Source organism: Artemia franciscana, chromosome 11 (genome assembly GCF_032884065.1).
Source record: "Artemia franciscana chromosome 11, ASM3288406v1, whole genome shotgun sequence".
NCBI classification, from domain to species: Eukaryota; Metazoa; Arthropoda; class Branchiopoda; order Anostraca; family Artemiidae; genus Artemia; species Artemia franciscana.
The window spans coordinates 19,244,260-19,259,023 of record NC_088873.1 but is presented as its reverse complement, the minus strand read 5'-3'; the positions used below and the strand labels follow the sequence as shown (position 1 = coordinate 19,259,023).

General features: G+C 35.2%; 1 long non-coding RNA gene across 1 annotated transcript; it reads left to right on the top strand.

The window, feature by feature from the left end:
• The first annotated feature begins 3,863 nt into the window (after positions 1–3,863).
• Positions 3,864–14,146, top strand: LOC136032925 (uncharacterized). Its single transcript, XR_010618810.1, has 2 exons — positions 3,864–6,659; positions 13,833–14,146. It is a non-coding gene; the product is annotated as an uncharacterized LOC136032925 (long non-coding RNA).
• Positions 14,147–14,764: the final 618 nt, after the last annotated feature.

Below are 14,764 nucleotides of genomic sequence, written 5' to 3'. Positions count from 1 at the left end.
GGACATCGGGACACAAATGACGACCGGGACACTGGGACACAGGGAATATAAATGACGACCGGGACACTCAAAGAGAAAATACAAACTGGGACACCAGGACACACATGACGACCGGGACACAGGGAATATAAATGCTATTTGTATGCACAGACAATGGGACAGCGTAGAATGTTGTATATTCGCATGTTTTACGTAGTTAAAAATATATATTTATATCTATCTCTATTCACAGGTGGGACACTGGGACACAGCTACAATGGCGCGTAACTAATATGGCGCGTAACGACTTACGCGCGCGGGGGGGCTTGGGGGGGCGCGAAGCGCCCCACCAACTAGCTGTTGGGGTGGCGCGATAGAAATTACAGACCGGGACACCGGGACACAAATGACGACCGGGACACTGGGACACAGGGAATATAAATGACGACCGGGACACTCAAAGAGAAAATACAAACTGGGACACCAGGACACAAATGACGACCGGGACACAGGGAATATAAATGCTATTTATATGCACAGACAATGGGACAGCGAAGAATGTTGTATATTCGCATGTTTTACGTAGTTAAAAATATATATTTATATCTATCTCTATTCACAGGTGGGACACAGGGACACAGCTACAATGGCGCATAACTAATATGGCGCGTAATGACTTACGCGCGCGGGGGGGGGGGGGGCTTGGTGGGGCGCGAAGCGCCCCACCAACTAGGTGTTGGGGTGGCGCGAAGCGCCACCCCAACAGCTAGTATATATATATAAATAAGTTGTATATCTGTTACATTATGTAATTTTCTATATATATAAAAATAAGTTGTATGTATTTTTGTGTTGAGGGTTTGCATATGACGTCCTGAAAAATAAAGAAGAAAAAGAAAACTGAAAAAAGAAGAATGTAAAAAAAAAAACTAAAAAAAGAAGAAAAAATTAAAAATTATAAAAATTAAAAAAAGAAAAAACCTAAAAATAAAAAACCTAAAAAAATAAAATAAAGGTAAAAAACTAAAAAAAAAAACTAAAAAAAGCTAAAAACCAAAAAAAAGGTTTATTATAAATTGTTGAGCTTTAGCATGCTTGGCACGTAAAGATTTTTCCAAGTGTCAATGTTAGAATGAACATTGACAAATTGAAAAACTTTGAAAAAGATAAAAAAAAAAAAATAATTAAAGCACGTTTGATTTTTGTATGTTTTAGGTTTGCATATGACCTAAAAAGAAAAAAAAACTAAAAAAAAGGACAAAAAATACAAAGGAAAAAAACTAAAAAGAAAAAAAAGTAAAAAAACTAAAAAACCTACAAAACTAAAAAATAGAAAAAACTAAAAAAGAAAAAAATTAAAGCATGTTTTTTTTTTGTATGTTTGAGCGTTTGTATATGACATCCGAAAAATAAAGAAGAAAATGAAAACTAAAAAAGAAGAAAAACATAAAAAAACTAAAAAAATAAAAAAATAAAAAAATAAAAAAGGTAAAAAAGGTAAAAACCTAAAAAGAAAAAAGCTAGGAAAGCTACAAAACTAAAAAAAAAGAAAAACTAAAAAAGAAAAAAAAAAATGAAAAAAAGAAAAAACTAAAAAACAAAAAAAAAGAAAAACTAAAAAAAAGAAAAAAACTAAAAAAGAAAAAACTAAAAAAGGAAAAACTAAAAAAGAAAAAACTAAAAAATAAAAAACTAAAAAAGAAAAAAAAATAAAAAAAGAAAAAAATTAAGAAAGAAAACAAATCAATAAAAAGAAGAAACTAAAAAAAAAGAAAAACCAAGAAAAGAAAAAAACTAAGAAAAGAAAAAACTAAAAAAGAAAAAACTAAAAACGAAACTATATCCATATACATAAAAATAAGTTGTATATATGCATGTTTGTTTGTTTGTGGGTTTGTTTGTGGCGTCACTATAAGTATATAAGGCTTTATAAATGACGTTATTATAAGATGATACTACAGACCGGGACACAAATGACGATCGGGACATAGGGAATATAAATGACCGACCGGGACACTCAAAGAGAAATTACAGACAGGGACACCGGGACACAAATGACAACCGGGACACCGGGACAGAGGGAATATAAATGACGACCAGGAGAGTCAAAGAGAAATTACAGACTGGGATACCGGGACACAAATGACGACCGGGACACAACTACAACGGGGACGCCGGGGGGCACAGGGGGATATATAAATGACGACGGGGACACAGTGAATGTTCGATTAGCAATTACCATCAACAAAGCTCAAGGGCAATCGTTAGAAAAATGCGGTATAGATCTGAATACGGATCGTTTTCCCATGGACAATTATATGTTGCATGTTCAAGAGTCGGTAAACCTGACAATCTATTTATATGGACAGACAACGGGACAGCGAAGAATGTTGAATATTCGGAAGTTTTACGTAGTTGAAAATTAATATATATATATGTATATATATATATATATATATATATATATATATATATATATATATATATATATATATATATATATATATATATATATATCTATATATATAAAAATAAGTTGGTTGTCTGTCTGTCTGTGGATCAGGTGACGTCATGTTTCTGTGTTGACTGACGTCATGAAATTAGTTGTCGTCATTTTTGCTTTGACGGTGACGTCATTAATGGTATTTAAGACATGCGTTAATGCGTTCACGCTGCTGATAGAGAAAGTAAGAAAAGAAAGCGTGCCGAGGAATCACAAGAACAGCAAGAAAACAGGCTTGCAGCTGATAGAGAAAGTAAGAAAAGAAAGCGTGCCGAGGAATCACAAGAACAGCAAGAAAACAGGCTTGCAGCTGATAGAGAAAGTAAGAAAAGAAAGCGTGCCGGGGAATCACAAGAACAGCAAGAAAACAGGCTTGCGGCTAAAGAGCGCAAAACCGCGCAGTTAGATGAAAATCCACCAGGAAAGCGAGAGTCAAAACATATCAAAACTGAAAATGATAGCGATGATGATTGGGTTTTGGATTTTAACTTGGATAAGGTCATCAATGCCTACTAGATTTAACTTAAAAAACAAAGGTTCGGCGATATGTACTTCATATTGACGCTGAAAAATAAAGAAGAAAAAAAAAATGAAAAATGTAAAAAACTAAAAAGAAAAAACACTCAAAGATAAATTACAGACCGGGACACAAATGACGACCGACAAAGAGGGAATATAAATGACGAACAGGAACCTCAAAGAAAAATTACAGACTGGGACACCCGGACACAAATCACGACCGGGAATATAAATGACGACCGGGACACAGAGACACAACTACAACGGGGACGCCGGGGGCACAGGCGGGATATATAATTGACGACTGAGACACAGGGATTGTTTGAATAGAAATTACTGACCGGCACACAAATGACGACCGGGACACTGGGACACAGGGAATATAAATGACGACCGGGACACTCAAAGAGAAATTACAAACTGGGACACCAGGACACAAATGACGACCGGGACACAGGGAGTATAAATGCTATTTATATGCACAGACAATGGGACAGCGAAGAATGTTGTATATTCGCATGTTTTAAGTAGTTAAAAATATATATTTATATATATCTCTATTCACAGGTGGGACACAGGGACACAGCTACAATGGCGCGTAACTAATATGGCGCGTAACGACTTACGCTCGCGGGGGGGCTTGGGGTGGCGCAAAGCGCCCCACCAACTAGGTGTTGGGGTGGCGCGAAGCGCCACCCCAACAGCTAGTATATATATATATATATATATATATATACATATGCATATATATATATATATATATATATATATATATATATATATATATATATATATATATATATATATATATATATATATATATATATATATATATATATATATATCTTTCTATATTCACAGGTGGGACACAGGGCTAATGCTTAATTTTTATTGTGGATATTCCTATTCGGTGCTGGGGATGGCAGCTGTATTCCATCAAAAACTTGGGCTGAGCTGGTAGAATAAAGACAAGAAATTGATTTTGAATTTTCCGCTATTTTGATTATTCAATTGCTGTAGAAAAAAATAATATAGTAAAACGCTTAGCATCGAATCTACCTTGACAGGTGAAAAATACCCCTTTAAACCATATTAGATAAATGAAAAGGTAAGTTTTATGCAAAAGTAAAGTCATGGTGAAACTTAAAATGAGGAAAACTTATCCTAAATATACTTGGAACTTTTGCTCCTTCAACCTCCCTTGTTCTTTGTACTTAAGGTCAACCTGTGTTATTTGAGAATATTGCAAATTGTTAACTGTCTAGTCTTCATCTTGCCACTTCAAGAATGAATGTGCTCATTCAAGAGTATTTGCTTCAAAAAAAAGGTTTTCATAAGCTTTTATCCGTTATTACTTGTTTGTTATAAAGATGTTGTAGGCTTGACAATAATGCTCTTGTGAAAAAATCGCCGGCCATGTGGAAGTATACCACATCGGAAACTGGTAAACTTTATCATTGAATTTTTTGACATATTAAGTATATCTTATGACTTTTTGGCCTTACAGCCGCAACCTTGTTAATGGCCGAAAGTAATGGCTGTAAATGGTGGTTAATTCAATCAATCAATCAATCTATTCTATCAATGGATTCTCAAAATAACACTTTAATATAGTCTCCCCCGTAAGGCAAACTTGAGCTGCAAACTTGTTTGCTTCTTAAATAAGACATTAGACCTCTGAATTACAATTCTTAAATAAGGGTTTAAAACCCTCTGTATTACCTCTCTTAAGGCATTAAACCCCTCTTATTCCAATAAGGCATAAGATATTAGAAAAAATTTCTCAGTCCTCTCTGTATTTTCCACAGTCATTGGTTCAGTATAATCACCCAGAATTTCAAAAGACGAATTTTCAGGTTGCAACGTTTCCTCTTTTAGGAACGAGTTCGTATAGGGTATTTATGCTTACTGGCAATCGTCTTTAATAACCATTTTTTGTGTCCTGTGTGTATCTATAGGGGCTCATGGGCCATCCTTTGACAGTATGTCCTTGTAAACAGGGAATTTTTTTTCCAGGCGGCGAAATCACCGCTTTTGAGCATAAAATGGTAGAATATGGATTTGCGCTAGCGAACTTCCTCTTCTATTACTTAGTTAGGGCAATAAAACTTATTTATAGAAGTTTCAGGAATAGAAGTTATTATTTGAATGAGTCTCCTTCAATATTACGATCATTGGTTCGTTACAGTCGCTACTAAGAAAACTAAAAACAACTCATTAACTCGGATTTGTGACTATATATCTCAGGAAACAAATATTATCAAAACTTTCATTGCGTGTTTCGGTTGCTATGTATTCAGTTAGGGTATAAGTTAAACCCATTTTTGAAAATGTAACAACGGAGTTTTATAGAATACCGCACTCATATATCCTTTCAGCATAGCATTTTAAAACTTAATTTTGAGGTCAAAACTCTAATAAACGGAAATTAAAAAATAGTATCAAAATAGCAGAATTTTCGTTATTTTAAATGTGAAATTAAAGGGTAACATCTTGGTTGCAGTTTTTGTTACTTCTCTGAAGTACGATGACATTTTTCTGAAAGACAAATTACTTGTTTCTTTTATGCATTTCACATATATTCTGAATATCCGAACAGCGTAGTGGATGAAGCCACGTCTGAAAACTTTCGGGCCTGAGGTTCATTCCCGCCTGTTGCAAGGTAAGCAACTCCATCAGTTTGACAATTTTTTTTAAATTCAATCAATTCATCTTTTTAATTATTTCTAAAAGTAAAACTTTTAGTACTACCGGTAAAATTATAATTAATTCTAATCAAAGAATAATAAATTCACTCTTTCTGAACCTTTCCAACTGTCTTTGCGTTTTCACAGATGGTTTTTGATACTTTTTGCGAAAAACTTTTTCAGAAAACAATGATTGCATATTTGTTATTTTTATTCTAGCAAAACACGTAAAAAAAGGCAACCAGTTATTCTGTAACTCGTAATGTTGCTTTTTGCACTTTAATTTGTTCGACAAATTTGATTTTCAGTTGAATTTGATTTCAATAGAATTATGATTTGACATTGGAATCTTTTGTACACTATTGACTCGTCATTTTACGTGGGATTCTACTGTGAGACATTTCTTTTCGCCTGACTATGATGACTCTTTTAGTACTTCGAATTCTTTTTTTTCTGGTTCATTTAGTATATCCACCTGTTTGTATTACTTTAAGCCATTGAAGCGATGAACTAACATATTCAATTTTATGCATACTAATGCACCTTTTAACATAATTTTGCTGTCTTCGCACATGGTTATCTTTCGTATTACATTCACGTATAAATAAAAAAAAAAAAAAACAGTTTTAATAATCATCTTTTCTCTAAGAGAAGCTTAGAAGCAATAGTTACCCTACCCCTAAAAATTACATATTGCGAATTGTATTGGATTATTCGCTTATATGTCTCTTAATTAGATGATTCGAAGCCCATCAATGGATTGTTCCTTGTAAGTTTTTTGGTGATTTTAAGCGAATTCTATAATTTGTTTGAAGATGTATCCTGGCCATTAATTTTCTGAAATTTACTTTAAACTTTTTTGCTTTTTTTTTGTTTTTTAGAAAGTCGATGCTCCCAGGAAAGGTTCAGTTGATTCTAGAGGAGACCTGCTTGATCAAATCCGAACAGGAGTGGAACTTAAATCTGTTCCTGTAAGTATTTTCTCTTGTTAGATCAAACTGAAAAAAAAAAATTATAAAATGGCTCTGTGTCCCAAACTTCAAGAATATGAATTTGACAAGATAAAGATTCTGGATAGGATTATGGATTTATTTCCTGAAACTAAAAGTCAATTTTTGAAGTAGAAACTTACGAAAATTTGTGAAAGATTTGCGAAGCTACAAATCACACATTCCAAAACCCTCTCACTAATATAATTTGGAATTCTTGCTACTACTACTACTGACAGCTCACTGGGGCACCAAGATGCCTAAGACCAACATAGCTGTGCACGTTCCTCTCCCATCCCAGTCGATTCAAAGCTTCTCTCTTTAGCCTCATAAGAAGTCCATATTTCCTTTAAATCCTTTCTTACGACGTCTTCCTGCCCCATATGGTATGACCGGTTTTTCGACCTATCTGTTTAATTGGATATCTGTCTGCGTTTGGCAATCTGTCATCCTTCATGCGCAAAACCTGTCCTAGTTACATCAAGCCTTTTGTCAATAAAGTCCTAGGAATCCATACTCTCAGCACCTAAAGCCTTATTCTTTTTGATCCTTTTAGTATTATCTCTTAACCTACATCGCAAATTAAACTTTCCTTCACTTCCAACTTGTCCAAAAATGTTCATTCTTTTCTATATTATTTGGTGTAACTTTTTTAATGGTTTAGCACATTCTCAGACTATTCTGTCCGCCTTTCTTTAACAATTTTCTTATCTCTACTTGAGGCGCTGTTCCCATCTTTAACTGGAAGAAGTCCAGATTTACTACTCCTTCTCAGTTTTTGAACATTCCAATAAAATGTTTTACTATTCGCACCTCCATAATTCATATTGAGTGCTTTTTATACTTTCTTTACAGCCCGCTTATTTTCATATGATCTATGGGTCGAATACTTCTTATACAAGTCTCTCCCACTTTTTTTTTTTTTTTTTACCAAACTTAAAGCGTTTTCACTAATATTCCTAACTGCGTTTCAAACTTTCCTCACTAAGAAATCATCTGCTACTTCGCAAACTATTTTCCTAAAACTATTCCATCCATCTTCAAAATTGTCAAATTTTACATTCTCCTGTTTCATGTTCAACTGTTCATTGAAAGTTTCTCTCAGATTCTCATTCTGGAGTGTACTGAAGTCTCAACTTCCTTTTAACACCGACAAAAGCACACCTAATTCCTAGTATCTTGTTTCAACCCTGCCTGTCTTCGATTTACAATAACATTGTTCATAAGGTTGGCCGTCTTATCGTCATGTGAATATCATCTTAACGTATGGGCCATGTTCTGGCCAAATGCTGTATTGGTTATAACTATATTGTTATACCCACAAAATTGCAGCAGCAGTCTATAACCGTAGCTATTATCCTTTTCTACACCAAATCTACATCATTTAGCTCATCATCTATTCCTACTCCTATCAACATGGGCATCAAAATTCCCTAATAAAAATAATATGTTTCTACCCAGGATCCTCTGAGTCATCGTTATTGCCATTAGTCGGTCCTATAGGTGTATATACTACTATAATGGATAACTTTCCTTTTTTAGTCGTAAAATGAACAGCTAGAATTCTATTATTAATACTTTTCTAATCTAAGCAAGACTTAGCAGCTTACTTATTCTTCATGGGTTGTATTCCCTGTCTATGGATCCCATTGTTTCTGCCTGAGTTTACAAGTTCTATTTCATGTTTCCTCACTTAATTTCATTTTGATATGCCTCCGACTATAGCTGCCCCCCCATTGTACTTCCTGGCTGAAGGGCCGTGAAACGGAGATCAGCAGCGCCGGTTTGGACTTTAAGGATCTAGTGCCGCATCCTACCCCTTGGATATAAGTTTCTGAAACTGGTAACAAGTCCAGTTCAAAACTCCGAGTTCGTCAGTTAAAATATCAATACGTTAGCATTTTTGAGCGTTGTAACGTTCTAAATTGTATTTGAAACTGTCAAGGCCTCTGAAATATCAATGGGTCCCACCAATGCAGACCTAGGATTAATGCATCTTTTCAAGTCTAGATAAAGCGCATGAGCCGGGTTCAAACCTGGCAGCAAGAAGTCCCTGGGACATCCAGTTGAATATAGGCTTTGTACAATCCTAGGTCCATCTTGGTCACTAGATGGTTTTCCATACTTAACAATGCTTTTCTATCAAGTAAAGTCGGTGTCTTCCACAAGCAATCTCAAGCTTATTACCTCCGACTCATTATATATTCATGCCTCCAAATATTGTACAGTAATGAAGCCCAAAAGAGCCCAACCCCCCAAAAGAAATAAAACTAGAAAAATTGTCCGTTTACAGGAATCCAGTGCAATGCTGTGTCGTTTACTAGGCTATGATTTTCCCGACGACTGCCACTTCTCAAGGTCACCCTGCAGCACCGTTTGCAGTCTCGATTGTGGTTAGCCAGACTCGTCAAAGGTCCCCTCTAACACTACTATAAGGTATTTTTGAGGACAACCTAACTCTTATACATAACTAGCTGTTGGGGTGGCGCTTCGCGCCCCCCTGCGCGCGCAAGTCGTTACGCGCCATATTAGTTACGTGCCATTGTAGTTGTGTCCCTGTGTCCCACCTGTGAATATAGATATATATATATATATATATATATATATATATATATATATATATATATATATATATATATATATATATATATATTTTTAACTACGTAAAACTTGAGAATGTACAACATTCTTGGCTGTCCCATTGTCTGTGCATATAAATAGATTGTCAGGTTTACCGACTCGTGAACATGCAACATATAATTGTCCATGGGAAAAACAATCTGTATTCAGATCTATACCTCATAATTCTTATGATTGCCCTTGAGCTTTGTTGAAGGTGATTGCTAATCGAACATTCCCTTTGTCCCTGTCATCATTTATATATCCCCCTGTGCCCCCGGCGTCCCCGTTGTTGTTGTTTCCCTGTGTCCCGGTCGTCATTTGTGTCCCGGTGTCCCAGTCTGTAATTTCTCTTTGAGTGTCGCGGTCGTCATTTATATTCCCTGTGTTGCGGTGTCCCGGTCGTCATTTTTGTCTCGGTCGTCATTTGTGTTCTGGTGTCCCGGTCTGTAATTTCTCTTTGAGTGTCCTGGTCGTCATTTATATTCCCTGTGTCCCGGTCGTCATTTGTGTCCCGGTGCTTTGTTGATGGTGATTGCTAATCGAACATTCCTTGTGTCCCGGTCGTTTTCTCTTTGAGTGTCCCGGTCGTCATTTATATTCTCTATGTCCCGGTCGTCATTTGTGTCCCGGTTTCCCGGTGTGTAATTTCGTCAATCAACAAACATGACGTCAGTCAACACACAAACATGACGTCACCTGACAGACACATCCACAGACAACTTATTTTTATGTATATAGATAATGGTAGATGGCAAGCTTACTTAAGCTATGGATGTCAGGTCTTGATTTTGTTTAAACAGTAATTTCGAAGGGACCTCTGTCTGTCATCACAGGTTCAAATTCAAATCTCTTACCAGAAAATAAAATTACTATATAAAATAAATCTAAAATCACTGGAAAACACTAATAATGAGCCGAACCTGGAATTATTGTTGTAACATGGCCAGAATTTTGGTAGGGGCATTGATGGCCGCTTTCTTAGTAGATCCCAAAAGGGGGGGGGGCTGTAGGAGGGGGGAGGAGTGTTTTGTGAGTTTTCAGTCTATGGGTCATAGGTTCCAAAATGTCGCTAATACAGAATTTACCATTGTCTTTATTGATGGCTGGTTTGTTTTTAGCGATTTCCAGAGCTTCTCTGATTTTCTGCTTTAAGATGTGTGGAACAATAGCAATAAGTTGGGCCTGGTCAAACTTACTGGAGTGAGAAGGGTTTTCAAAAATGTGACGGACCAGTGCAGAAAAATTATTTTCCTTCTTAAGCTTCTTTAAATCGGTGATGTAGAGATCTCATGGTACGACCTACATAGGTATCACTGCAACTGCTTGTAATCTTACATCCCCCTGTTGGATCTGAAGTAATCTTATCCTTGCCTTTCAAGAAGGAGGAGATAGTCATTCCAGAGGGAAAAAACACATTAAAGCCAAGCATAGCAAGTTTGGAGCTTAAAATGTCAGTGATGCCCTTAATATAAGGTAACGACAAAAAGTTTATTTTCTTCACTCTTAAGGGCAGTGCTCTTGGTTTTTCTGGATATCATTATACTGGCAATAACCTTATCAATGACTTGTTTGGGGTATCCATTACCTATCAGAACGTCTTTTATATGATCAAGTTCAGTCTTCAGCTCAAAATCAGAGGAACACACTACAAGCGTTCTATCAACCAAGGAATACACCGCACAATTTTTTACTATGGGGTGGTATCCCATTTGGTATTAAGAACATCTAAGAATGGTAAATTGTGGTTAGTTTCAAGTTCAATGGTGAACTTTAAATCTGGTTCCTGCTGGTTGAAAATACTGAGAAAGGATCTTATATTATGTCTTTTGTCCCTTTTCAAATTATTAAACAATCATCCACATATCTCTTGTAGAGTTGGAAATACTTGAAATCCTGCTTGAAGGTATAATTTTTCAATATACTTTAGAAACAACTCTATGAGAACTGGTGTCAAGGCTGATCCCATTGGTATGTCTCAATTCTGTTTATAAGTTTGATGCGTAAAAGTGAAGTAAGCATTGCTCAGACATGAAGACGTGAGAATAATTATGTCTTTGGTGTCTAAGCTAGTCAATTCTTTCCAAGAATTATCATTTTCTACAGCTGATTGTAAAGCTGGTATAGGTCGGGGCAAGGGTATGCTGGTAAACAGAGATACAACATCAAAACTGCTCATGTTGCATATGTTGATGCTTTTTAGCCTTTTAACTAGTTCTTTGGTATTTCTTATTATATATTTGCTGCTGAGAGTTATGGATATTAAATTACTAGCCAAATACCTTTCCAACTTTTGTGTTCTGAATGATTCCAGGTTTGGCTCATTCGTGTTTTTCAGTGATTTTTGTTTTATTTTATTTAGTGATTTTATTTTCTGGCAAGAGATTTGAATTTTAACTTGATGATGACAGACACAGGTCCTGTCAAAATCATCGTTTAAACAAAGTCAATACCTATCATTAATAGATTAGGTAATCTTATTACCATCTACCATTATTAACTACTATGTGGCCAGGCAAGTAGCATTATACTTTCAGAGATAGTGACAGAGGAAGGAGTCTATGCTAGAGCAGATACTCCAAGTCATCTCACAATCAACTAAACAGCCGCTAGGAGCAGAGGGAGGGCTCTAGTACAATATTTTTAAGTTCCATTTAGTTTTCTCTGCATTGATAACTTCAGTTAAAATAAATCTTAAAATGAATAAATAAGTGTATTCGTAAATGAATATATTGATAAATGGCTGGTTCTAGTAGCCCTCCGAAATTTTTCTATTGATAATCCAATTGATACTTAAGATAATTGTTTGTTCTGCCTGACATCGTATCTTTCATCTCTCTTGTATTGTGTCGCTCATGATTTGAATTCTGTTCCGTGGTTTTGCTGAAATATTTAACCGGTTGTTGAAGTGCTTTGAAATATATGGTTTTGTTTTATAGCTTCAGTGATGCAAACCCAGAGTGAATAGTCTTGGTTCATTTGTCTCAAATTTTTCTGCAATCTGACGAAACTATAACCATGTTTTAGCCATATTTTTTATAACTGAATTTGTAAGCATATTTTCTAACCTCTTGGTTCCGGTAAGTTTAGAAGCCTATGTCTCAAAAGTTAATCTTTTACAGTTTGTGTACTTTGTATACTACCCGAATTTGCTCCATAGAGTAATGGCAAAGGAGTAGACACTCAAAAATTATTATAGTTAAAAAAGTGAATGGCTATCTGTTCAGTGGTTTGAATAAGAATCATTTGAGGAGGGATAAAGTTAAACAGACTTCACCAGTCTACTTGATTTTCAGAGCTAGAGCCTTTTTTCTGCATTTTTCTTTTGTGTCATATATTTTACATGTTTACTGTCATTATGTATTATTATACTCTGATTAACTAGCTTTCAAATACATGGTGCCCTTTTCATGGTGTTTATAATTATGAAAAAGATTTTGACATGCTCTGTGTTTGCTGTTTTTGGTTCACACACATCAAACACACATCCACAGTGTGTTTTTGGTTCAAATTTTTTGTTTTTTTTAGCCTGCTTTGAAACTCGACTCAATTGAAAACCTCGTAGATTTTAAATTTCCTGCCATTTAGCATTATTTACGAACGTTCTTTCGATTAGCTGTTTATCTTGTAATGTTGAGAAGCTGATTTTTTTTTCCAGTTCGTTTCTGTTCTTTTTCCCAAGAAATGGATACCTTATAAGGGTGAAAAATGGCGCTAGTATCGACAAAAAACGTCCACGCCATTTAGTTTTGGGTGTTTCTTTGCCTTTTTTTCAGTGTAATAAAAAGAAAAATTGGTTCAGTTGATGTAATTATAAAACTGATGTTATAATAAGCGTTATATCTCAATTTATGATAGGAAAACGAATACAGAGCTTGAAAATGCAAAGCGACGCCAAATGTTAGATGGTATTTGTGATTATTTGTTGACACTAGCGCCAGTTTCTACTCCTGTAAGTTACCATACTCTTTGCTTTTTCCTTACTTTGATTCTTTTTCTTTTTTGGATGTCTACATTCGCGTAAAATAAATTAATTGTATCTTATAAAATACTTGTCAAAAGGGAATTTTCTAATGGGGTAAAAACATGGGTATACCAAAAAATGTTTTTGACATCTTTCATAGCCTCTAATATAATTCATAGGGTCCTTACCTTGTCCCTGAAGAAAAACTGGAATGGCTGTTACAAATAGCTCACTCCTAAAGTTTCTTTTTCAGTTCTGTAAAGGAAATGATGATAGATGTACTATTAAGTACTCTTGTCTATAGTGAAATTGAAAAGAAAATCAAGGAGTTGTTGTTTTTTTGTCAGCAATCTATTCAATTTGTGGAAATTCTGTAAAATTATGCTTCTTCTCCACCCTAACTCCTGATGTTTTTGTTTAGATTTTAGCATTATCTGTTTCTTCTAGAATATTCATAGTCGATTTTTAGCATCGAACTAAAATTTTTGTAAAGGCCTGTAGCATTCTTTCAAAAACGTTTTTGCTCGAAATTTGTTTTTTTACTTTGATTGTTTCACGTATTTCTCTTATAGCAAACTGATAGTTCTTCCAAGTCTAGCATGGATGAGAATGCCGGTTTAGCTGGAGCATTGGCTCGAGCATTAGCGGAAAGAAGCCGTGTCATCCAATCAGATTCCGATGATGGAGATTCTAGTGATTCAGCTGAAGAGGATGATGAGTGGGATTGAACATTTTACGTACAATTTTTTGATTCATCTTTGGTGTTTTATTGGAAAACAGTTGAAGTTTGTTTCAATTATCTAATGCACTTATTTGTGTCGTAGTACCAGTGTAATATGTCAAATTTATCAGGTAAACAATAGTAAAAATACAAAAAAAAACAGTCGTTGCTTTGTACTTTAGAAATGTTTGGAAAGGCATAAGTAAAGTTTGCCCGATGTTTCTTTTTCCTTGTATAATTTATGCATAAGTATAGAAATATTCAAGGAATTAATGATGGTGAGGGTTTTGTAACTGCGAGCACATCGCTTTACTCAGCCACCCAGAATCCAGTGCAATGCCGAGTCAAGGCTAGTCTTAGTTACAGCTGTGGTAAGGTCTATTTATCAAAGATCCATCCTGACTTCACTAGGGGGCTAAACCGGAAAGATTTATCTGTCGAGAAAAGGGAAGGAGAAATAAGCAGAGATCCAAAACACAAGAACAGCTCCAGCTTTCTACCCAGATTACACAGTCAGGTTTCTAGGTTGTGACTTTAATCAACGGCTCCAGTTTTGAACGTCTTTTTACACTTAAATGACGAATTAACTTAAAACATAGATTGTTGAATCTTTGTATTACGTTATTTTTCTTATTACTTGCTAATTCTTAGGTTGGAAGCCGAGAAATATTTTACTTTCATAAAGACCCGTTTTACGCTTCATACTTCTTAATTAAAACAGCACAAAGGTTGTATCAGCATTTAATCATTCCTAAATTCTGTAGTATTACTGCAGTAGACAGT